This window comes from Mus caroli, unplaced genomic scaffold (assembly GCF_978045245.1).
Source record: "Mus caroli unplaced genomic scaffold, Mus_caroli_1 scaffold_8, whole genome shotgun sequence".
NCBI lineage: Eukaryota > Metazoa > Chordata > Mammalia > Rodentia > Muridae > Mus > Mus caroli.
The window spans coordinates 133,708,705-133,731,570 of record NW_028227263.1 but is presented as its reverse complement, the minus strand read 5'-3'; the positions used below and the strand labels follow the sequence as shown (position 1 = coordinate 133,731,570).

At 43.8% G+C, this 22,866-nt stretch overlaps 3 pseudogenes; all 3 read left to right on the top strand.

The window, feature by feature from the left end:
• Window positions 1-464: 464 nt before the first annotated feature.
• LOC147003610 (uncharacterized) lies at window positions 465-1,219 on the top strand (annotated as a pseudogene).
• A 1,706-nt stretch (window positions 1,220-2,925) lies between these two features.
• On the top strand, window positions 2,926-3,428 carry LOC147003609 (RNA-binding protein EWS pseudogene; annotated as a pseudogene).
• A 2,353-nt stretch (window positions 3,429-5,781) lies between these two features.
• On the top strand, window positions 5,782-7,020 carry LOC147003608 (RNA-binding protein EWS pseudogene; annotated as a pseudogene).
• The last annotated feature ends 15,846 nt before the right edge of the window (window positions 7,021-22,866 follow it).

Genomic DNA, 22,866 nt, shown 5'->3' with positions numbered 1-22,866 from the left:
TGGTAGCTCACAACCACCCATAATGAGATCTGATGCCCTCTTCTGGTCTATCTGAAGTCAGCTACGGTGTACTTATGTATAATAATAATGAAATCTTTGGGCCAGAGCAGTCAGGGACTGAGCAAGCGCAGCCATCTAGAGCAAGCAGTATTGACCAGAGGGAGCAGGAAGTCCTAAAAATTCAATTCCCAACATCCACATGAAGGCTCACAAACATCTGTTCAGCTACAGTGTACTCACATACATAAAATAAATAAATATATCTTTAAAAAACACATACATTACAATCCTAGCACTTGGGAGATGGGTGCAAGATAATAAAGAACTCAAGGTCACTCTCAACTGTTCAAGGACGACCATTAGATAGAAAATCAAGTCTTGAGTCGGTAGTAGGGTGAAAAGCTACTACAATGCTGAGCAGAGGAGGTAGGAACCTGATTTCCAGAAGCAGCTTGGTAGGCACCATGTCCGGGAGCACCACCATCGAGGCAATTAAGCTCAAGATCCAGGTTCTGCAGCAGCAGGCTGATGATGCTGAGGAGAGGGTCGAGTGCCTCTAGCAGGAAGTGGAGGGAGAAAGGTGGGCCTGGGAGCAGGCTGATGCTGAGGTGGCCTCATTGAACTGCAGGATCCACCTGGTTGAAGAGGAGCGGGACCATGTCCAGGAGCGCCTTGCCACTGTTTTGCAGAAGCTGGAGGGAGTGGAGAAGGCTGCAGATGAGAGTGAGAAAGGTATGAATGTGATTGAAAATAAGGGGTCTAAAAGATGAAAAAAAGATGGAACTCCAGGAAATCCAGCTAAAGGAAGCAGTGCACATTGTAGAAGAGGCAGATAGGAAGTATGAAGAGGTGGCTCATAAGTTGGTGATTATTGAAGGAGACTGGAAACACAAGGAGGAACGTGCTGAGCTGGCAGAGGTCCGCTGGCAAGGCCTGTTGCGAGAGATGGAAGAGCAGATCAGACTGATGGACCAGAACCTGAAGTGTCTGAGTGCTGCTGAAGAAAAGTACTCTCAAAAAGAAGACAAGTATGAAGAAGAAATAAAGATTCGTACTGATAAACTCCAGGAGGCAGAGACCTGTGCTGAGTTTGCTGAAAGATCGGGAATCAAACTGGAGAAGACCATTGATGACTTGGAAGATAAATTGAAGTGCCCCAAAGAGGAGCATCTCTGTACACAAAGGATGCTGGACCCTGCTGGACCTAAAGGAGATGTAGACCTTCCCCATCCCTGCCCCGCGGCCACTCCTCCCTCTGACCTTGACTCTGCCAGAGGACAGCCTCCCTGAAGCTGACTTTGAAACTGAGGGCTGATCTTTTTAACTGAAGACTGCTTTCCCTCCTGCCACCTCCTCTACTCCTCCTGTCTTTTGCACAAAACTGTGTCAGCCTCTTCCCAGAGTTCCAGCGGGAGGGGCTGAACACCTTTTAGAAATTATTCAGTTATTTTTTTACTACAAATACCTACTTATATTATGCTTCTTGTAGAGTTAAAAGATGATGTTTGGTTTGATAAAGTAGCCTTAGAAATGCTTAAAAGAGTTAATGCACTAATTAGAGCAAAGCATTTTGCTGTGGCTCTGATTTTATCCATTAGTGCTTTAATAGCCATCGTTACTTCACTTACAGTCTCAACAGTCACCTTAGTCTCAGATATGAAGTCTGCACATTTTGTTATGATGTAAATAAAAATGTCTCTTTAACACTTGCAAGGCAATGAGTTAGAGATAAAATATTAGAAGTAAAAAGTGGTGCTGTAGAGGATGTAATTTTAACACTAGGACAAGAAGTGGAAAATATTAAAGTTAGCTTTTTACCAAGTGCCATGCCAGCTTTAAGTAATGTGCCAAATGATAATGATGGTATTTGAGATTGCTTCACTGATCATGTCTTTAAAGAGTTGAAATATATATATATATATATTTTAATGTATAAAAACCCTAGCTTGAGACCTCCAAAATAGACTCAGATTCAAACTGCCTCCTTTGTTTCTGTTTGTCACTGGTGAATCCTTACCCACCTAGCCTTCAAGGACCCACATTCCAGGGACCCCATACTTGATCAGGGTGATCCATGGTAGAGAGGGCCAAAAATTAGCACAGAGACAGAAGGAAAGGCCATTCTGAGACGACCCCACTTTGGGACCTTTTCCCACCTGCAGACACCAAACAGCCATACTATTCCTGATGCCAAGAAGTGCTTAATGAAAGGAGCCTGATATAGCTGTCTCCTGAGAGGTTCTACCAGCACCTGACCAATACAGATGCAGACACAGCCAACCATCAGAATGAGCGTGAAAATACTAATGGAAGAGTTAGGGGAAGGACTGAAGGAGCTTGCAGCCCCATAAGAAGAACAATATAAACTACCTAGTCCACCCAGAGATCCCAGGAATTAAACCCCCAAAGGAGGAGTACACAAGGAAGGAGCCAGGACTCCATATACATATGAAGCAGAGGATGGCCTTATTTGACATCATTGGGAAGGGAGATACACTTGATGAACCAGAGCAGGGAGATGCTAGAGTGATGAGGTGGGAGTGGTTGAATGGGTGAAGTTGTAACCTCATAGAGGCAAGGTGAGGTGACTGGGGGGGATGGGATGGGCATTTCTGGAGGGGTAAACTGGAAGGGGGATATCATTTGAAATGTAAATGAATAAAATGGTTTTTTTAATAAAAGTACATTCCTGCTATGATCATTTAGAAAAAAATTAAGGCCTTAATTATTGATGGGGACTTTGAGAAACACTACCATTGATTCCTGGCCTGAATTGTAGGGAAAGGCTTCCTGTAAAGCAATGCTCCTCAAAAAATATGTCATAACAACTGTAGAACATATATTTCCTCTGGTCTGAAAACTTGCAACCATTGGGGAACAAGAGAGGGAGACAAACTTTGAGAGAACAGAGAAGAAGGAGAGAAAATGGCTTCCATAGATTACAGTGCCTAAAGCTAACCTGCAAACCAACAAGGCTACAGGGCCTACCCAGCTCAGCCAACTCAAAGATATGCACAGACCACCAAGGCATATGGGCACAAAGCCAGGGAACCTATAGACAGCCTACTGATGTCTGCTATACCCACTGCCACCTATGGGCAGATTGCACAGGGAACTTATTATGGACAGCTGCTTACTGGTTATATCACTCCAACTTCCGCCAGGCATTTGGTCAGCTTGCACAAGGATATGGGACTGATGCTTATGACACCAACAATTCTACACTCATCAAAACACAGGCCTTTTACACAGCTCAGTCTGCATATGTCACCCAGGCTGCCTGCTGAGCTTATGATGAGCAGCTAGTAGCCAGCACCCAGAATCCATGCCACCTAAAAGACCACAGAATGGTACCAAGCACTCTTAGACTAGTCAAACTCAATCTAGCACAGGGGAATTATAACCAGCCTAGCCTCGGATACAGATGACCATTATCACCAAGCACTCAGGAGATATACTAGGCAGCCAGTTATAACACCTCCATCATATCTTATCTTGTATATGGTCACCTTTATAAGACTTGCCTTGGTCAGTCATAGTGTCTGTTCACAGCAGTACAAGTTTAACTAAGACAGAAGTTGGCACCAGGAGTGGGATATTGCTAATATAGGCCTGACCTTATTTATTTATTTATCTATTTTTTTATGGGAAGAATGTGGATATGGGGACTTTGGATTTGGAATGCAGTAGAATGCTTTAAATAGGGCAAAGGAACTACAATATTAGGAATATGGAATAATTTGTGACTGAGAAATAGTTTGAAATATGCAGACCTGGTCCAAGAGGTTTCAGGGGAGATTTTCAATATATGTCCTAAAGAGTGCTTTTGTGATATTTTAGGGACGACTGTGGTCCAATTTTGCTCTTGTTTTAAGAGCCTGTGTGAGGCTAAGGTGAAGAAAGTCAGATTAATTAAATTGAGAAAGAAATCTCAGAAATGCCCATCATAGATTTTTTTCCTCTGGTTAAGTTTCAAAAAAAGCATTTTAAAGATACTTGGTAAGCTGAGAAAGGAAAAATCGCAAATATATAATCTGAGTATTAAAGGGGAAACAGGAAGTGAAATGGAGCTGAATTCTGTGTTCATGATATTAAATTGGACTAAGGAAGTAGTGCCCTTGTGGCAAGAACCTACCCAACTAAATTTAGATCCAAGCATGGTGGTACACATACTTAATCCCAGCAGACAAAGCCGAACAGATCCCTGAAGAAGGACACCCTGAGACAGAGCATGTTCTAGGTGGAGAAAAAAAAAAAAAACTTAAATCCAGGTGTGATGGCATACACTTTTAATCCCAGGAGTCAGGCATTCTGATATTTAAATTCAAGGTCAATATACAGAGCATGATACAGGACAGAAAAGCTTAGGCAGTGAAGAAGTTAGAAAAGAGGAAGCTAGTGATAATGTAATAGAACAAGAGGACCATGTTCCAGCTTTTGCAATCAGCAGACAATAGTGGTTCGGGACATCTTTCTCAAACTTTATAGTCAAGAGGAGAGGAGACTGCTGCCGGTTAGCTGAATCTAAGGAATTAGTGTTGCCCAGCATCACTGGGGTGAAAATTTCTGGCACATGTTTACAGAGAGCACAAAATCATGGTACAGAGATAGCCAAGGTTGTTTGTCATGCTGCAGCTATACTTGGTGTGTAAGAGTCACACAGTTTGTACTGGATTTGAATGCATGAAGGGGTCATGAATATCAGCTGAGGCTTAGCACTGTGAGAAGGCATAGAAGGCCAACCTGTGAAGTTTTAGCTGCAGTTGCAGCTGATATCTTGGGACTGATGGGGTCATGCAAAGGATTTGAAGCTTGACATCATAAAGAGAGCCTATAAGAGGTTATTGGTGAAGCCTAGTTGCAGCTAAATACCCCAGCATACTGGAGAATCCAGTCCCATGGGATGCTCACCAAGAACAAAAGCAGCAGTGGAGTGGATGTACCTGAGCTTGGAGTGATAAAGATAATAGAGCTGGAGACCTGACATCTGCCCTTAGGAGGAGCCCAGAAGATCATGTATGGATCCTGGTTTCAAAGAAGCTGTAACATCCAAGTTGCCACAGAGACCCAAAAATTTCAAGGTACCAGAGCCAATGGATATCTCCTCAGTAATGCTGGTAACACAGAATGGAACCAGCTCAGGAAAAGAAGTTTGTTGCCATCTACAAAGATGCAAAAAGTGTTGCAGAACTGACAATTGCTTTGACATCAGACATGAAAATACAAAGTTTAGTTTGCATAGCTGGTTCCTGTCTTGATTTGGAGACTAAAGATAAGTGATTGGCTGGGTCTCAGTAGAGACATTGAACTTTGGAATTTTAAAATTGATACTGCTGTACACTATGTGGACTTTAAAAGTTGGACTAAATGCACTTTTTTATTTTATATGACTAACTATGGCCTCCATAGACTCGTAGTTGAATGAGCCTATTGGAGTCACATTGTGGAATGTCATAGTTTGAGTATGCTTCGTCCATGGAATAGCACTTTTTGGAGGCCTATCCATGTTGGAATAGGTGTGTTGCTGTTGCCATGGGCTTCAAGAGCCTCATTCTAATTGCCTGGAAGTCAGTCTTTCACGAGCAGCCTTCAGGTGAAGATGAAGAACTCTCTGTTCTGCCTGTACCATGCCTGCCTAGAAGCTATCATGCTGCTACCTTGATGATAATGGACTCATCCTCTAAACCTGTAAGCCAACCCCAATTAAATGTTGTTTTTTGTAAGACGTGCCATTGTCAGGGTGTTGGTTCACAGCAGTAAAACACAAAATAAGACAGTTACTCCCCTCAGAAAAGAACCTATAGCCAGGCTAAAAATCAATATAGCCAACAGAGTAGCAGCTATGGGCACCAGAGTTCTTTTCAAAAGAACCACTCCAGTGGCATGGGTATTTATGGGTAGAAATATGGAGAATTTTCCTGACAAGGGGATAACCAGAGCTTAAGTGACCCTGATAACTGTGGCAGGAGAGGAGGGAGGTTTGATTCTAGAAGCATTAGCAAAAGTGGGCAGGGAGGAGTGCAATGGGTACTGTGGAAATCAAGGTGTCTTCAATAAGACTGCTGGACCCATGATTGAAGGACCAGATCTTGATCAAGGCTTTGCTATAGACCTCGATGAAGACTCTGACAACAGTGAAATTTATGTGCAAGGATTAAGTGACAATGTGACTTTGGATGATCTGAAAGGCTTCTTTAAGCAGTGTGGGACTGTCAAGATTAACAAAAGAACTGGACAAGCCATGATCAATATCTGCATGGATAAGGAAACAGGAAAGCCTAAATGTGATGCCACAATGTCCTACAAAGCTCCACCATCTACCAACAGTGCCATGAAATGGAGATGGAAAAGATGTTCAATGAAGCAAACATAAAGATTCTCTAGCCCGAGAGAAGCATCTAATGAACAGGGTTCAGGGTGGCATGCAATCATGTGAGGGCAGAGGGATACCACCACCACTTTGTGGAAGTTCTGGCTCCCAGGTGGTCCTGGAGGAACCTTGTTTTATATGCCAGGACATGGAGGAAGTAGCAGAAGCTCCTCCACAAAAGGGTCTCTGAGGCTCAAGAGGGAATCCCTTTGAAAGGTAAAATGTCCAGCAGCAAGCAGTGTCTGGCAGTGTCTCAATCTGGGCTGTGGAAACCAAATTTCACCTGGAGAACAGAATGCAACCAGTATAAGGCCCCTAATGCTGAGGGTTTCTCCCTCCACCATTTCCACCTCGGGGTGGTAATCATAGCTGAGGCAGCCCTGGTGGCATGCAAGCAGGAATAGTTGAACTGTGGGACTGACTTTGATTATCATAGCTGAATATTCAGAGGTGGTAGAGGTGGAGACACATAAGACTTCTGAGGAGGCCTCAGCATGGACTAGGTTGGTTTTGGTACAGGAAGACAAGGTAGTACTAGGGGCTCTCCTGGACCTTTATTGGATCAGACTGAAGGAACAGGCAGACTTGGAGGTCCTGGGAAATTGGATAAACATGAGCACCATCAGCAACACAGAGACTGGCCCTACTAGAGACATGCAGAGCTGCATTGATGACCAGATTTAGTTTTTAAAATAGAAAATGTTTTAAAAGTATAATTCCATGTTTATTATGTTAGTGAGAATATTATGTTTATTCTTTGCCTGTACTTTTTATTTTTATCATTTGTGAAGAAACATTAAAACAAGCTAAATAGTGAAAAGATCCACAGCCATATGTATTTTTAATTGTTACAGTGGTAGTTTTGCTACTGAGTAGAGTCTAAGTGTTTGATACCACCAGAAATCTATGTATTCCATTACTCATAAACCATGGATTAAGAATCATCACTATAGAGCAAGTCACAAATCCAACCAGGAAAATAATGTGTACCCCAATAAGAGTTATGCTAACAATGTGGCAATGGTAGTCTTACTAAAATGGACATTGGTGAAGTTCACAGTGTAAAAAGCTCGATAACTTTATTCCTCCAACATCTTGAATGCACTCAGGAGTTATAAAAAGTAACCCAACAGATCTGAATTGTCTGAGTCAATATGAGCTTGATTTCTCATGTCCCATCTCCAAAGTTTGTGATACATTCAGCAAGAAGGACTTGCTATTACATTCTGGTTGGTAGTCAGGTTCAATGACAATTGTGTGAATTATTTTGGGTGTTCCCACATACTCAGAACAAATACATAAAAGAAGGTATTCTACCTACAAGTTCTTTGTCAGTGACTTATGGTTTCTGAGATGAATGTAACACTGTTAAGGATAAGCCCAAAGAAAGACTCACACAGACAAGCATACAAATACTGTCCATTTTCACTTTTGATCATCCTAAGTGTTGTTCCCTTCTTTCTACCCTCATCTCTTTTCCCAGTTTGTATAATGGGAAGTAGTCTTCAGAGATGATTAAAATATACCATGAGCATAAATATTTGAGAGATTGCATATACATATATGTATATATCCATATACATCCTCCCTGAAGCTGACTTTGAAACTGAGGGCTGATCTTTTTAACTGAAGACTGCTTTCCCTCCTGCCACCTCCTCTACTCCTCTTGTCTTTTGCACAAAACTGTGTCAGCCTCTTTCCAGAGTTCCAGCGGGAGGGGCTGAACACCTTTTAGAACAATATTTAAAAGACTGTGAGCACAACACAGTGTCTTCAATGCAGTTGTGATATGCACATTGTGATTACTTTCTGTCTTAGCAACCATTTTTAACATTCCAAGAACTTCTGCCACTTGGAGCAGCACATATTAGCCTAATGGATACTGTTGCACCATGGAGGAGAAACCCAGGATTGGGCCTGCCTTGCTGAGAGCCAGCAGAGCCCAGGCAGGCTCCACTGTGGGAGAGCTCAGTGCTCTGCACCAAGTCTTAGCCAAACAACAGGGAGATTCTAGGTGAAAGAGGAAAATTACTGAACTCTCCAACTCAGAGCCCTCCTACCCCTCCCATCTGGAGATTGTTCCCGGAACCCTCCTGAACTTCTCACCCCAGAGTACATTCTGAACTCTCACACCAGAGTCAGACCCCCTCTCAAATGAAAACTGTTCCGGGGACATTTCTGAGATAAGGGTCTCCTGGAACGAACCCAGTCCAACCCCTCCCAACTAAGGACTGTGCCAGGGACATTTTTGAGATAAGGGTGTGAGTAAAAACCTCAGTTCCAATGAATCAAGTACATGGCCAAAGTGTGGGACGCGGTTGCAAAAGCACTTTGGAAAAACCCTTGGTTGAATCACTTAGTGACGTAAAACCTGTATTTTCCCTGCCCTGCTCCCCCCCCTTGCCTCCTTCCTATAAAAGCTTGTGAAAAGTTTGGGCTAATTGTCGAATCCCCTCTACACCATGCGGGGTGTGTGGGTTTCGACCCCAGAGCTCTAGTTCATGTATTTGCTTGCTGTTGCTTTATAGGGCTCTGGTATATGTGCTTTTATGTGCTTTCTTGTCGTTGCTGTATTAAATCTTACTCTCTATACATCTTAAGTACCGGTCTCAGTGTCTTCTTGGGTGCGCGGCTGACCCGAGGCTTGAGTAAGTGCCTCCCTTTGGGAGTCCTGGAGTCTTTCATAGGAAGTTAGCCAAAAACAGAAAAACTATTCCAGGCTGTGAAGGTTTTCAGCTTTTGTTTCTTAGAACAACTTTACACTTATTTTTATTTTGTACTTTTTCCATCAGATGTGACCAAATAAGACAGTGAGATGTCTGAGACAGCCCCACCTCCCATGGCCTCATGAATGTTAGGCAAATGTGCTACCATTCAGCCCCAGCCCTCAGCCCAAATTTGTTGCATCTCTACCCCTTTCCTTACTGCTCAAAGATCGATCTTGCTGCCCCTTAGTGTTGTGGTGACCTCTTAGAGGTCACCTGCCCCCAAGGGAGACAGAAAAAGGAAAATTATGTTTGTGCCACTGATTGAGCCACATGAACATCATCTCATAGCTCTTTCCTGAAGCTGAGGTCTCTAAAGTACCATCTCACTGTGCTTTGTATCGGTCAGTGCTAGAGAAATCTTGAATAGCTTATGTGAAAAAAAAAAAAAACTTTTTAAATTTTACATTATTTTGAATGTTTTTGTTTTGGGGGGTTGGGTTAGTTTGGCCAAGTCATTGGCAGTGAGAATTCTTTGCAGTCTGTGGGCTAGTGGTGTGCTCATCCTTAAAGTGTCCCCACCTGTACTGGGTATTCCTGGTTGTCAACTTGACTCTATTTGCAATGAACTACAATCCAGATTTGGAAGGCTCACCAGTGACCCTTATCTACAGGCTTGGAAATAGAAGTTTCTGATCTGGATCTTGGTATGGAGATCTTGAGCATAGTGGCTATGGACTCCAGAAGATTAAATCTCTGAGTTCAAGGTCATCCAGGATTAAAGGTGTGGTTGAACACACCTTTAACCTGGGCTACACCTTTCATCTGCGATTAAAGGTGTGGTGGAACACGCCTTTAATCTGGGCTACACCTTCTGATGGAGACAATATAAGGACATTGGATGAAGGGAGCCTTGCTCTTGCTCCTTCACCTGCTTGCTGTGTAACTGCTAGATCCTTTGACTTCCATTCACAGCTACTACTGAATCAATTGTCATTGTATTCCACACAGTATTGCTTCTGACCAAGGAACTCATTTCACAGCCAGAGAAGTGCGACAGTGGGCCCACAATCATGGAACTCATGGGTCTTACCATGTTCCCCATCATCCTGAAGCAGCTGGTCTGATAGAAAGATGGAATGGCCTTTTGAAGATGCAGTTACAGTGCCAATTAGGTGGTAACAGCATGGAAAGGCTGGGGCAGAGTTTTTCAGAAGGCAGTATATGCTTTGAATCTGAATTTGCTATATGGTACTGTTTCCCCCATAGCCAGGATCCATGGGTCTAGGAATCATGGGTGGAAAAGGGAATAGTTCCACTTATTATCACTCCTAGTGTCACTCTAGGAAAATTTTTGCTTCCTGTCCCCATAACTCTAGGTTCTGCTGGCCTAGAAGTTTTGGCTCCAGAGGGGGGAGTGCTCCTACCAGGAGCTACAACAAACATTCCATTGAACTGGAAGCTCAGACTTCCCCTGGTCATTTTGGGCTTCTAATGCCCTTAAACCAACAGGCTAAGAAAGGAATAACAGTGTTAGGAGGGGTGATAGATCCAGATTACCAGGGGGAAATTGGATTGCTTCTTCACAATGGAGGTAAGCAAGATTATGTCTGGAATGTAGGAGATCCCTTAGTACTACCATGTCCTGTGATTAAAGTCAATGGGAAACTACAACAGCCTAATCCAAGCAGGATGACAAAGGACACAGACCCAGGAATGAAGCTATGGTCAATCCTCCAGGAAAAGAGCCAAGACTTGCTGAGGTGCTTGCTGAAGGTGAAGGAAATACAAAATGGGTAGTACAGGAACATCCCTCCATGGCCTCTGCATCAACTCCTGCTTCCTGACCTGCTTGAGTTCCAGTCCTGACTTCCTTTGGTCATACTCAGTATGAGTTCCAGTCCTGACTTCCTTTGGTCATACAGCAGTATGGAAGTGTAAGCTGAATAAAGCCTTTCCTCCCCAACTTGCTTCTTGGTTATGATGTTTGTGCAGGAATAGAAACCCTGACTAAGACACCAGCCAAATGTCATGTTCAGCTGGTTTCTTCTCGGCCTGTTAGGTGGGCACCCTGCAGATTCCTGGCTAGTTTGTACTCTCCTCTGACCAGAGAAAGAGAACTGCGTTGTGCTACTGTTTTAATACTGAATATTGACAAGTGACAATTTGAAATAAAGAACCAGTCCCTTCAAAAAAAAGAGAGAAAAAAAAAAAAAAAGAAAATCAAGTCTTTGCAAAAAATAGAAATCAAGTCTGTTAATCTCACTTCTGAAACAAGGCTTTCCTGAACTCACTCCCTTATACTGACCACACACCACATACACACACACACACACACACACACACACACACACACACACACACTTTCCTTTCCTCTGTTCCCACTCTCTTCCTTAATTTACTAGGATGGCCTCAAGGTTATAGACAGGTGTGAATCAGCACACTCATTCAGTACTTATTTTCTGTAACCCACTGTAACTAAGGCCATGCTAGAACTATGCTGTTGAGTACTTTAACCCCTGGAAAGGACAGCACTTTGAATAACTTTGTTCTCTTCTTCCACATACACATGGGTCCTACCTAGAGTTAGCACTCAGGTTACTATTAATTTGTAAAGCTCTATAATTTTTAAAAAGATTTATTATTTTATTTTATTTATATATTTATTTTATTTTATTTTATGTATATGGCTGTTTTGCCTGCATGTATGTCTGTGCCCCTTTTGTGTGCCTGTTGCCCTCAGAGGCTACAAGAGGACATCAGATCCCAGGGAACTCGAGCGACAGATGGTTGTTGGCTTCCATGTTAGTATTTGGATTTGGATCTGGGTCTTCTGGAAGAACACCAATGCTTATAACAATTAAGCCATCTCCCCAGCCTCCTAGTAAAATGGTAAGCAAGTCGGCCAGCCCTAAGCCTTCAATACCACCCTGCTGAGGAATAAGTTTCCAACACACAACCACTATCCAAATCAGAGGACCATGCATTTTCATTGGCCCAAGTGTTTGTTTAGATCCTAAGCAAAGTTTGTCAGTGTCCTTGCAAGTCACAGTCTAAATGTGGATTCTATTCAGAATGTTCTCACAGCATCCCCTGGTCTCCTCCCCACAAGCATAGAGCATAGAGTTCGAATAAATAGAGCTCGAAAGAAGAAGGCCCTTAGCACATAGACCCAAGCTACCTAACCCTGACCGTGGATTTCTCAGCATCTAGACCTGTGAGAAGTAACTACCTGTTAAAAGAATTAGAAAAACTAGAAAACAAACTTCAGAGAGGCCAGGCTCATAGATGGCATTTGCTGCTCAAAAGTTCCCCAGAGGGCCAGCAAGATAGCTCAGCAAGTAGATAGACTGGCTCCACACAGTAGGCAGAGAAAACAGACTCATATACACATGCCATAGCACAAATGACACCCTCCTTGGCATAAAATATAAATATAATCATGTTTTTCCAAAAACAGTTTAAAAAGGAGAGAAAACCCCCACATAAGCCTCTCTAGAAAAACAAAAACTTGCAAAAAGGCAGAGACCACTGACAGTAAGGACTGAACTCATTTTTACTACTACAAATATGATAAAAACAGAAAACAAACAAAATAAGATCTCTCTTAACTGGAACTGGTCTTCAACTCATAATTATCCTCCCTCGGCCTCTCAAGGACTATCACAAAAGTATCAATACATCTGGACAAAAATAAATGTGGGGGATGGAGAAGAGGGGGGGCTTAGTAGGTAAAAGCGCTACTAGCTACAGGGGAGATGGCTCTGTGGTGAAGACTATGGACTGCTCTTCCAAAGGACCTGAGTTTGATCCCTAGCATCATGCCACAAGGCTCACAGCTTCCAGCAATTTCAACTGCAGGGGATGTGGCACAATCTGGCCTTCTTCATCACCTGTACTCACACACATACTGATGCACAGACACACACACAGATGTAGGAGATGGGAAATCCTCATGATCACAGGTAAGCCTTTGGAGAAACCATGAATGTTAAACATGCAGGGTTAACTCTTCTGAGGAAGGGTTCCAGAACCTATTTTCTACCCAGAAGGCTGGGAGTGCAGCTGGTTAACAGGCAGGTGCCATTGGTATGGTCACACCTGACTCCCCAGACTCTGAGCATTTATCTCCCTCTATAGTGCCACCCTCACCCAGACCCTTATAGTTAGCTGTTTGTGCTGAGCCTGCTTTCTCAATTAAGCTATAGAAACTATCTTTATGGAAGAGGTCACATGTACTTTACAAAGAGTTTCAATGGAGTCATGCCTTGGGCTTTATTGTGCATACAGAATTAAGTCTCACAAAAAAAAATTTGTCTAAACTCTTCGGGCCATGGAGTTTGCACATAACCCTGCACACATAGACATGACTAAAAGAATAAAAATATATTGGGGGCAGAGGGGAAGACTAGCTAAAGAATCTGGAAATCTTACCTCTGGGTTCTACAAAACACCCTTCTTCTTCCATGGTCGTCTTCTCTACATTATCCTGGGAGCCGAAAGATAAATAACACAGGAAGAGATGACTCTAGAAAGTGCTTGAAGCAGTGGGAAGAAAAGAAGATTAGCTCAGAGGACCTCTTAAGCATCAAGGCCTGGAGTCAGAGGGTGAAATGAGAGCAGCCAATGACCCACTCCCTGAACTGGGAAGCTAGCAAGACTACCCAGAGAGACCAGAAGCCCAAGGGTTTCCAGTATCACCTCCCGGTACAGGGTCCCCTGAGCTACAGCCGGCTGCCTCGACTCCTCTTGGGTAAGAGCCACATCTTCAAAGGTGAAAGCCACCTGAAAAGTCACTAAACATATTAGCACTGGCCTCAGGTTTTGCCTAAAAATACAGAGATTAATGCCCAAACTGCACAGCACATCCTGAAGGCTATGCTGCTTCATGGGCCACAAGGGAAGAGACAGGCTGTTTGGAGCATTAATGGCTAGTTTTAATTGACAACTTGACACAATCTAGAATCACCTAGGAAGATAGTCCCGGTGAGGGACTGCCTAGAACAGGTTGACCTGTGGGCACATCAGTGAGATTATGTTGATAATCTTTTTTTTTTTTTTTTTTTGAGACAGGGTTTCTCTGTGTAGCCTTGGCTGTCCTGGAACTCACTCTGTAGACCAGGCTGGCCTCGAACTCAGAAATCCGCCTGCCTCTGCCTCCCGAGTGCTAGGATTAAAGGCGTGCGCCACCACGCCCGGCTATGTTGATAATCTTGATTCTGTTAAGTAGGAAGACCCAACCTAAAAGTGTTGACACCATTCCTAGGTTTGAGTATCAGAATGTATAAAAAGGGAAAAGTGGAGTCACTGAGTTGGCTCAGAGGGCAAAGGCACTTGAGACCAAGCTTTACAACTTGATCTCTACTCGGGGACTTTACCAAGGGAAAGGCAAGAACTCAACTCCCAAAGTTGTCTTCGGCCTCCAAATGCAAACCCATACTTGCACTCACTAATAAGAATGCATGTAAACTTAGAATGAATGAAAGTCCTGGGTGTGGCAGCTTACACCTTTAACCCCAGCACTTCCAGAAACAGAGCTAGATGGGTCTCTGTGAGTTTCAGGCCTGAGAGGGCTACTTGGTGAGACCCTGCCTCAAACCAAACAAGCAAACAGAAAACTAGGGGAGAATAAGCATGCACGCATGCAATTATTGTTCTTGGTGGTTCTGACCCCAAACATGCTGTAACCACCTCTCATAGGCTCCTGCCACAATGACTTCCCTGATGTGATGGATCTGGATTTGTGAGCCAAGCAAACCCCTTTTTTACTCAATGCTTCTGTCAGGGAATCTTATCACATAGGAAACAAAGCTAAGGCAGGGCATAATATATCAGTGTGAAAGGCAGATGCCTCCTAAGCAGGAGCTCTTAGAAAGTAACTAACAGCAAAGTCAAACCATGGGCTGTGAGAGAGGGTCTGCTGCGGATGTCACAGGCAAGACAAAATAATGATGATGGGACCAAAACCAACAACCTTACAAACATCATTTCTTCAGCTTCACTGGTCCAGCTAGTTTCCTGCCCTTGCTGAATGCTGCCAAACGCCTCGGTTCTGAAGTCAAGAAGCCTAGAGTTTCAATCCAAGCTCCTGAAACTACCAGTCAACAGCTGTGTAACATTAGGTACCTCACTTCATCTCTGAGCCTCCATTTACAGAGAAACACAGTAATTCTCACGTCTTGGGCAACAGCTATGAGGACGGAAAACAAAACAAAACAAAACAAAACAAAACAAACAGAAAAAGGTAACCATGGGTATAAAAATACCCATAGAATAGAGATGAGCTTTGTGAAAGATAAATTACATCACATTTAACTTGTCTGGTTTCTGCTAATTAATACAGTCTATGGTAAATATGGCTGGTACCTATGTACAGGTCAGTGACTTGAGGCTAAAAGATGTCCGCAAGTTGCTTATTTTTGTTAAGGTCATAAGTAGTCCAAGCTGGTCTCAAACTTGCTAAGTAGCCAGGGCTGACCTTGAACTCCTGATTTTCCTGCCTCTGCCTCTCCAGTACTGGGATTACAGAAATAAATAAAAGGAGTGCTACTTGGGCAAGTGAGATGGTTCAGAGAGTAAAAGAACTTCCCTCAAGCCAGACCACCTGAGTTTGATCCCCAAAACCCATATGAAAGTAGGAGAGGGGCTGGTGAGATGGCTGAGTGGGTAAGACGCTCTTCCAAAGGTCCTGAGTTCAAATCCCAGCAATCACATGGTGGCTCACAACCATCCGTAATGAGACCTGATGCCCTCTTCAGGTGTATCTAAAGACAGCTACAGTCTACTTACATATAATAATAAATCTTTAACAAACAAACAAAAAAAAGTAGGACAGGACCAATTCCTGAAAGCTGTCCCACAACTTCCACACTTGAGCCATTGCTTGCATGTGAGTAGACCCACAAACACTTGACATACATAAATTGTTAAGTTTTTAATATTTTAAATGCTTTCATTTTATGTGCATTGGTGTGTTGTCTGCATATGTGTCTTTGTGAGGGTGTCAGATCTCTTGAAACTGGAGTTCCAGTTATCAGCTGCCCTATGGGTGTTGGGAATTAAAACTTGGGTCCTCTGAAAGAACACCCAGTGCTTCTGACCACTGAGCCATCTCTCCAGCCCAAACTTTAAAAAAGCTTTCTAAAAGTGGCATCTGAGTAGAAATGTGACATAGAATGGTCTTCCAGAGATCTGAAGACTGAGGCGGAGTAAACCTCAAAGATAAAAGCTGGAAAAGCAAAGGAAATGTTGGGTCAGATTGGTATACCTGAGTAGCAGTGAGTCAGACCGGGAATCAAGATCTTAAGAAGTCAGTCAGAATGGCTAAGATCAAAAATTCAGGTGACAGCAGATGCTGTCGAGGATGTGGAGAAAGAGGAACACTCCTCCATTGTTGGTGGGATTGCAAGCTTGTACAACCACTCTGGAAATCAGTCTGGCGGTTCCTCAGAAAATTGGACATAGTACTACCGGAGGATCCAGCAATACCTCTCCTGGGCATATATCCAGAAGATGTCCCAACCGGTAGAAAGGACACATGCTCCACTATGTTCATAGCAGCCCTATTTATAATAGCCAGAAGCTGGAAAGAACCCAGATGTCCCTCAACAGAGGAATGGATACAGAAATTATGGTACATTTACACAATGGAGTACTACTCAGCTATTAAAAAGAATGAATTTATGAAATTCCTAGCCAAATGGATGGACCTGGAGGGCATCATCTTGAGTGAAGTAACACAATCACAAAAGAACTCACACAATATGTATTCATTGATAAGTGGATATTAGCCCAAAACTTAGGATACCCAAGATATAAGATACAATTTGATAAACGCATGAAACTCAAGAAGAATGAAGACCAAAGTGTGGACACTGTGCACCTTCTTAGAATTGGGAACAAAACACCCAGGGAAGGAGTTACAGAGACAAAGTTCGTAGCTGTGATGAAAGGATGGACCATTTAGAGACTGCTGTATCCAGGGATCCATCCCATAATCAGCTTCTAAACGCTGACATCATTGCATACACTAGCAAGATTTTGCTGAAAGGACCCAAATATAGCTGTCTCTTGTGAGACGATGCCGGGGCCTAGCAAACACAGGAGTGGATGTTCACAGTCAGCTATTGGATGTATCACAGGGCGCCCAATGGAGAAACTAGAGAAAGTACCCAAGGAGCTAAAGGGATCTGCAACCCTATTGTTGGAACAACATGATGTACTAACCAGAACCCTGGAGCTCTTGTCTCTAGCTGCATATGTATTGAAAGATGGCCTAGTCGGCCATCACTGGAAAGAGAGGCCCATTGGACTTGCAAACTTTATATGCCCCAATATAGGGGAATGCCAGGGCCAAAAGAATGGGAATGGGTGGGTAGGGAAGTGGGGGGCGCTATGGGGGACTTTTGGGATAGCATTGGAAATGTAATTGAGGAAAATATGTAATAAAAATATTAAAAATCAAAAAAAAAGAAAGAAAGAAAAAAAAAAAGATCCTAAGAAGTCAGCCAGGAAGAATTCGATGCTTAACAGATTGTGTCTGATATGAAATGATGAAAGTCCTTAGCCTGGAGCTTCATTTCAGTCTTCAATCTCTTAAATACCTACCAGAGGCCTGACTTTCTGGCATGAGGAAGCTGTAAGAGAGCTAACTAGCAGAGCTGCAATGCTGGAAAGTGAGGGCTATGTGAGTCCTTCATTAGAAGCAGAAATGGCAACAAACAGGACCCAGTTATTAAACCAAACCCTAGACGACTGTTGCCCATTGTCACAGAAGTTATCTTTGGGCTTCTAGATTAGTACTAGGAAAGAGTCATCTGGGTTCCTTTAGATCGACTTAGAGCAGGCACAATTCCAAAATGTTAGTTATAGAAAAGGAGGCAGGTTGGCACATATTAGGGAGTGAGCTCCAACTTTCTTAGGTATGGCCTCCAGTGCATAAACGACCCTCTCAGGTACAACGTGAAGGGGAAAAGTAAGAAATAAAGGGAAAGGCCAAGACTGCTTGTAGGTATGGTGGAAGAGAAAGTTTACCATAGATAAGTGGGAGAGCACAGCTAGAGACAGAAACACCTGGGAGAGTCCAGATTGGACATGACCCTGAGCCATATGAGAAGAGAAGCAGCAGGAGAGAGAGAGAGGAGGGGGAGGGGAAAGGTGCAGCAGCCAAGAGGCCCAAAAGAGCAGGGATAACCAAACTGGTTAGATTGTAAAGGGAAGGGCAGCTGGGGACAGAGCAACCCAGCTCCAGAGCTTGGGGAGTTTAAGGGAGGGGGGGAGGGGGCTAACTATGCCAGCCAAGAACTCTTGGTGACCTGTAAGGATAAAGTTGCTTAAACACCCCAGCAGCGGGTGTGCTTTGTTCTGTTTAGTAGACATTAAGCTTTTTGTCCCAGCTTTGAAACCTAAGCCTAAAACTAGGGATGAGCAGGGCGTGGTGGTGCACACCTTTAATCCCCGCACTCGGGAGGCAGAGGCAGTTGGATTTCTGAGTTCGAGGCCAGCCTGGTCTACAAAGTGAGTTCCGGGACAGCCAGGGCTACACAGAGAAACCCTATCTCGAAAAACAAAACAAAACAAACAAACAAACAAAAAAGACTAGGGATGAACTGGGTGGCCATGCGGATCCACTTTTCCGAAGCAAACACAATTATAAAGACTATCCTAGAGGCTCTCTTGATTGACAGGCTCTCCAAAACTTAAGGAAGCATCAAACGTCTCCGAAAACCCACAAGCCTGGTGCCCACTAGCGCGGACGCCATCCTGCTACCATGCAGGCAGCAGAGCCGGGAATCCCGTGAGCTCCATAGAAACCTGTATCTCCTTACCCGGGGCAGGTGACTTTGGCTGCTGGCTGTCAGGCCCAGGTCACAGAGCACAGCTGGGTTCACTGCAGTGTTTAGGTTTTCCTCCTTACTACAGGCTAAACAGGAATGCAGCTAAGATTCCCACACAGGATGTGAACTGAAGAGTAGCGCAAGGATGACGTCATGGCATGGAGCCAGTAGAGCTGCAGGCATTAGCATTTTATTTGCAGAGCAAGCCACAAGACTCTTGTGCTCTATACCTTCTGGGAAACATAGTTCTTTCCCTGCTTACAAACAGATCACTCCCTCCCCAAAGAGAAGAGGTTTTCTTACTCTTTATCTAAAATAAGGTCCCAGACCTAGCATCATGGCTTAGACATACCTATTACTATTTATTATTATTGTAGTTGTTATTTCTTTTTTCTTTTGTTTTATTGGATATTTTATTTACATTTCAAATGATATCCCCTTTCTTTGTTTCCCCTCTGAAAACCATCTATCCTCTTCCCCCTCCCCCTGCTCACCAACCCACCCACTCCCACTTCCTGGCCCTGGCATTCCCCTACACTGGGGCATAGAGCCTTCCTAGGATCAAGAACCTCTCCTCCCACTGATGACCTACAAAGCCAGCCTCTGCTACATATGCAGCTGGAGCCATGAGTCCCACCAAATGTACTCTTTGATTGGTGGTTTACACCCTGGGAGCTCTGGGGGTACTGGTTAGTTCATATTGTTGTTGTCCAATGGGGCTGCAGACCCCTTCAGCTCCTTGGGTCCTTTCTCTAGCTCCTCCATTGGGTACCCTGTGCACAGTCCAATGGTTGGCTGTGAGCCTCCACCTCTGTAGTTGTCAAGCACTGGTAGAGTCTCTCAGGAGACAGCTGTAACAGGCTTCTGTCAGCAAGCACTTGTTGGCATCCACAATAGTGGCGGGGTTTATGGATCCCCAGGTGGGGCAGTCTCTAGTTGGCCATTCCTTCAGTCTCTGCTCCACACTTTGTAACTCCTCCCATGGGTATTTTGTTCCCCCTTCCAAGAAGGATGGAAGTATCCACACTTTGGTCTTCTTTTTTGAGTTTCAGGTGGTTTGTGAATTGTACCTTAGGTATTCTGAGCTTCTGGGCTAATATCCACATATCAGTGAGTACATACCATGTGTGTTCTTTTCTGATTGGGTTACCTCACACAGGATCCTTTCTAGTTTTATCCATTTGCCTAAAATTCTCACAAAGTCATCATTTTTAATAGCTGAGTAGTACTGTAGTATGTACATGTACCACATTTTCTATATCCATGCTTCCATTGAGGGACATCTAGGTTCTTTCCAGCTTCAGGCTATTATAAATAAGGCTGCTATGAACAGTGTAGCATGTGTCATTATATGTTGGAGCATCTTCTGGGTATATGCCCAGGAGTGGTGTTATTATTACTTAAAATTGTTTTAATTTAAGACAATCTCGCTAAATTGTCCGGGTTGGCCTTGAACTGAACTTCTGCTTGAGCCTCCTGAATACTTAAGATTGTAGGCATGGGTCACCAGGCCTGGCTTCAGATCCATCAAGTAACAATGCACACAGCGCAGGAGGATTCTGGGCCTGGGTGAGACTGACATTCTTTCTGTATAGAATGTAGATTGGAGTGTTGTATGCCTGGAACATTTGCCCAAAATCAGGGCAAATGTAAAGCTGATAAACTGAGTGCTCTAGAGAGAACCCCAAGTTCTACACATACATCATCTCTCCTTATACACCAACTTCCTTTCACTTAGTTGTTATTTTATGTGTGTGTAAGCATGGGTGTGCCTCTGTCCATGTGCAGAAGCACAGGGACTGAGTTTGATCCCCAGCACCCTGGTACAAGCTGGGCATACTTTAGTGCTTCTGTGATCTTGGCACTAGGGAGCTGGACATAGAAGGATCACTGTGTTTTATTTACCAGCCAGTCAAGCCAACTTGGTGATTTCATGTTCAGTTCAGAGATTTATCCTCTCAGAATATGAGATGGAGAGCAATAGAGGGAGCCACCTGGTGTGGGCTTCTGGCCTCCACCTCTATCACTCATGTAAGACAAACTTTTCAATTCAATCTACACACTAACTCACTCAAGCAAGAAGATTGATGCGAAAATAAACAGTTTTAATTAACATCATTTCATAAAAGAGAAAACAAGCAAACCACACACACTAACAAAAGAGCCTGGAGAGCTTCCTGAAGAAATACATAGGGATAGAGATGGGCAGGACTCAGGAAGACATCTGAACACAGGGAGGCAGCACCCTTCGAGAGTGTTCCCTGACCCAGGGGTGCTTCAGGACCTGGGCCAGGCTCAGCCGCTCTGAAGGATGGTACCTAAGAAGCTTGGAGATCAAGTCCTGGGCTCCTGCAGGCACTGATGAAGGAAACTTAAAATCTACCTAATGAGCCAGGGGAAGAAGAATAGAATCTAGTTATTTTCATTTCGTAATCTCCCTGTGCTATAAGTCTCCTCATGGCACCCTTTTGGCTATTAGCAGATAATCTTTTGTATACACTCAGTCCCCAAAGGCCCACCCAGGACCCATCACTGTCTGGCTTCCTGGTGAATGTCATGTGTGCGTGCGCTGGCCATACCTTGCGGATGCGTCTATATGTCTCACTGGAGGTGCTGCTCTCAAAGGGTGGCTTCCCCACCAGCAGCTCATAGCAGAGCACGCCAATGCACCACAGATCAACCATCTCATTGTACGGTTTCTGCTCTATCATTTCCGGGGGCAAGTAGTCCAGAGTCCCACACATTGTCTTTCTCCTAGAACAAGACACAGAAGATTGGGCTGTGTGTAGGCTCAGAAGAAGGGAAAACACCAAAAAACAAAAACAAAAACAAAACCGGGCAGTGGTGGCGCACAACTTTAATCCCCGCACTTGGGAGGCAGAGGCAGGCGGATTTCTGAGTTTGAGGCCAGCCTGGTCTACAAAGTGAGTTCCAGGACAGCCAGAGCTACTCAGAGAAACCCTGTCTCGATAAAGCAAAAACAAAAAACAGAAGAAGGGAAATCTTCCCTGTTCAGCTTCCAAGGAAATGGGAGACACAGGGACATCCTAAAGGGTCCACTCCTGTGCATGCCTGAGGCAAGGAGAACTGTTCATAAACACCAACTGTTAATATGGATCAAGATTCAGAGGGGCTATAGGAGGTGAGTCAGGGGGCAAAGCACTTGCAAGGGGAATTCCTGAGGACCTGAGTTCTATCCCCCAGAACCCACATAAAGCCGGGTCCATGACTATTGTCCTAGAACTTCTATAGTGAGATGGGAGGCAGAGGAGAATCATAGAAAGTCTGTAGACCAGCTAGGCAACTATGAAAGAGCAAACAAAAGACCTTGTCTCAAATAAGGTGGAAGGTGAGGGACTATCTTGAAGGTGTCCTCTTACACGCCCACCCTCCTCCCAGACACAACATGGCACATGTGTGCCTACATGCACATATGAGAATAAACACAGGTTTCTTTTTGTTTAACGTTCAGGGAAAGCAGATGCATATAGTAATAGCTCACATCTCTTAATTCTGGCATTTGGGAAGGTTGCAACAGGAAGAGCATTGTGTTTGAAGCTAGAATGAATCCACAACCAGTCAGACAAGGCACTGGCTGCTCTTCTAAAAGACCCTGGACAGATTTTGCAGCATCCATGTGGCTGCTTAAAAACAACTGATGCCCTCTTCTGGCTTCCAAGAGAACAGGCATGAAAAACGGTGCACAAGTCCTAGATGCAGGCAAAACATCCATACATAGAAGATAACAATTAAAAAAACTAAACCAACTCAGAAAAAGTAAATACTATAAGGGAAGAAACACTAATCTCATGTTTTAAAACATGGTGCAGCATATCACCTGTAGCATAACATCACAGGATTGCTGTAAGTCTGAGGCCAGCCTGGTGGTCAGAGTCAGTGACTGAGGAAGATTTTTTTTATATTTATTTTTTTTAATTAGGTATTTTCTTCATTT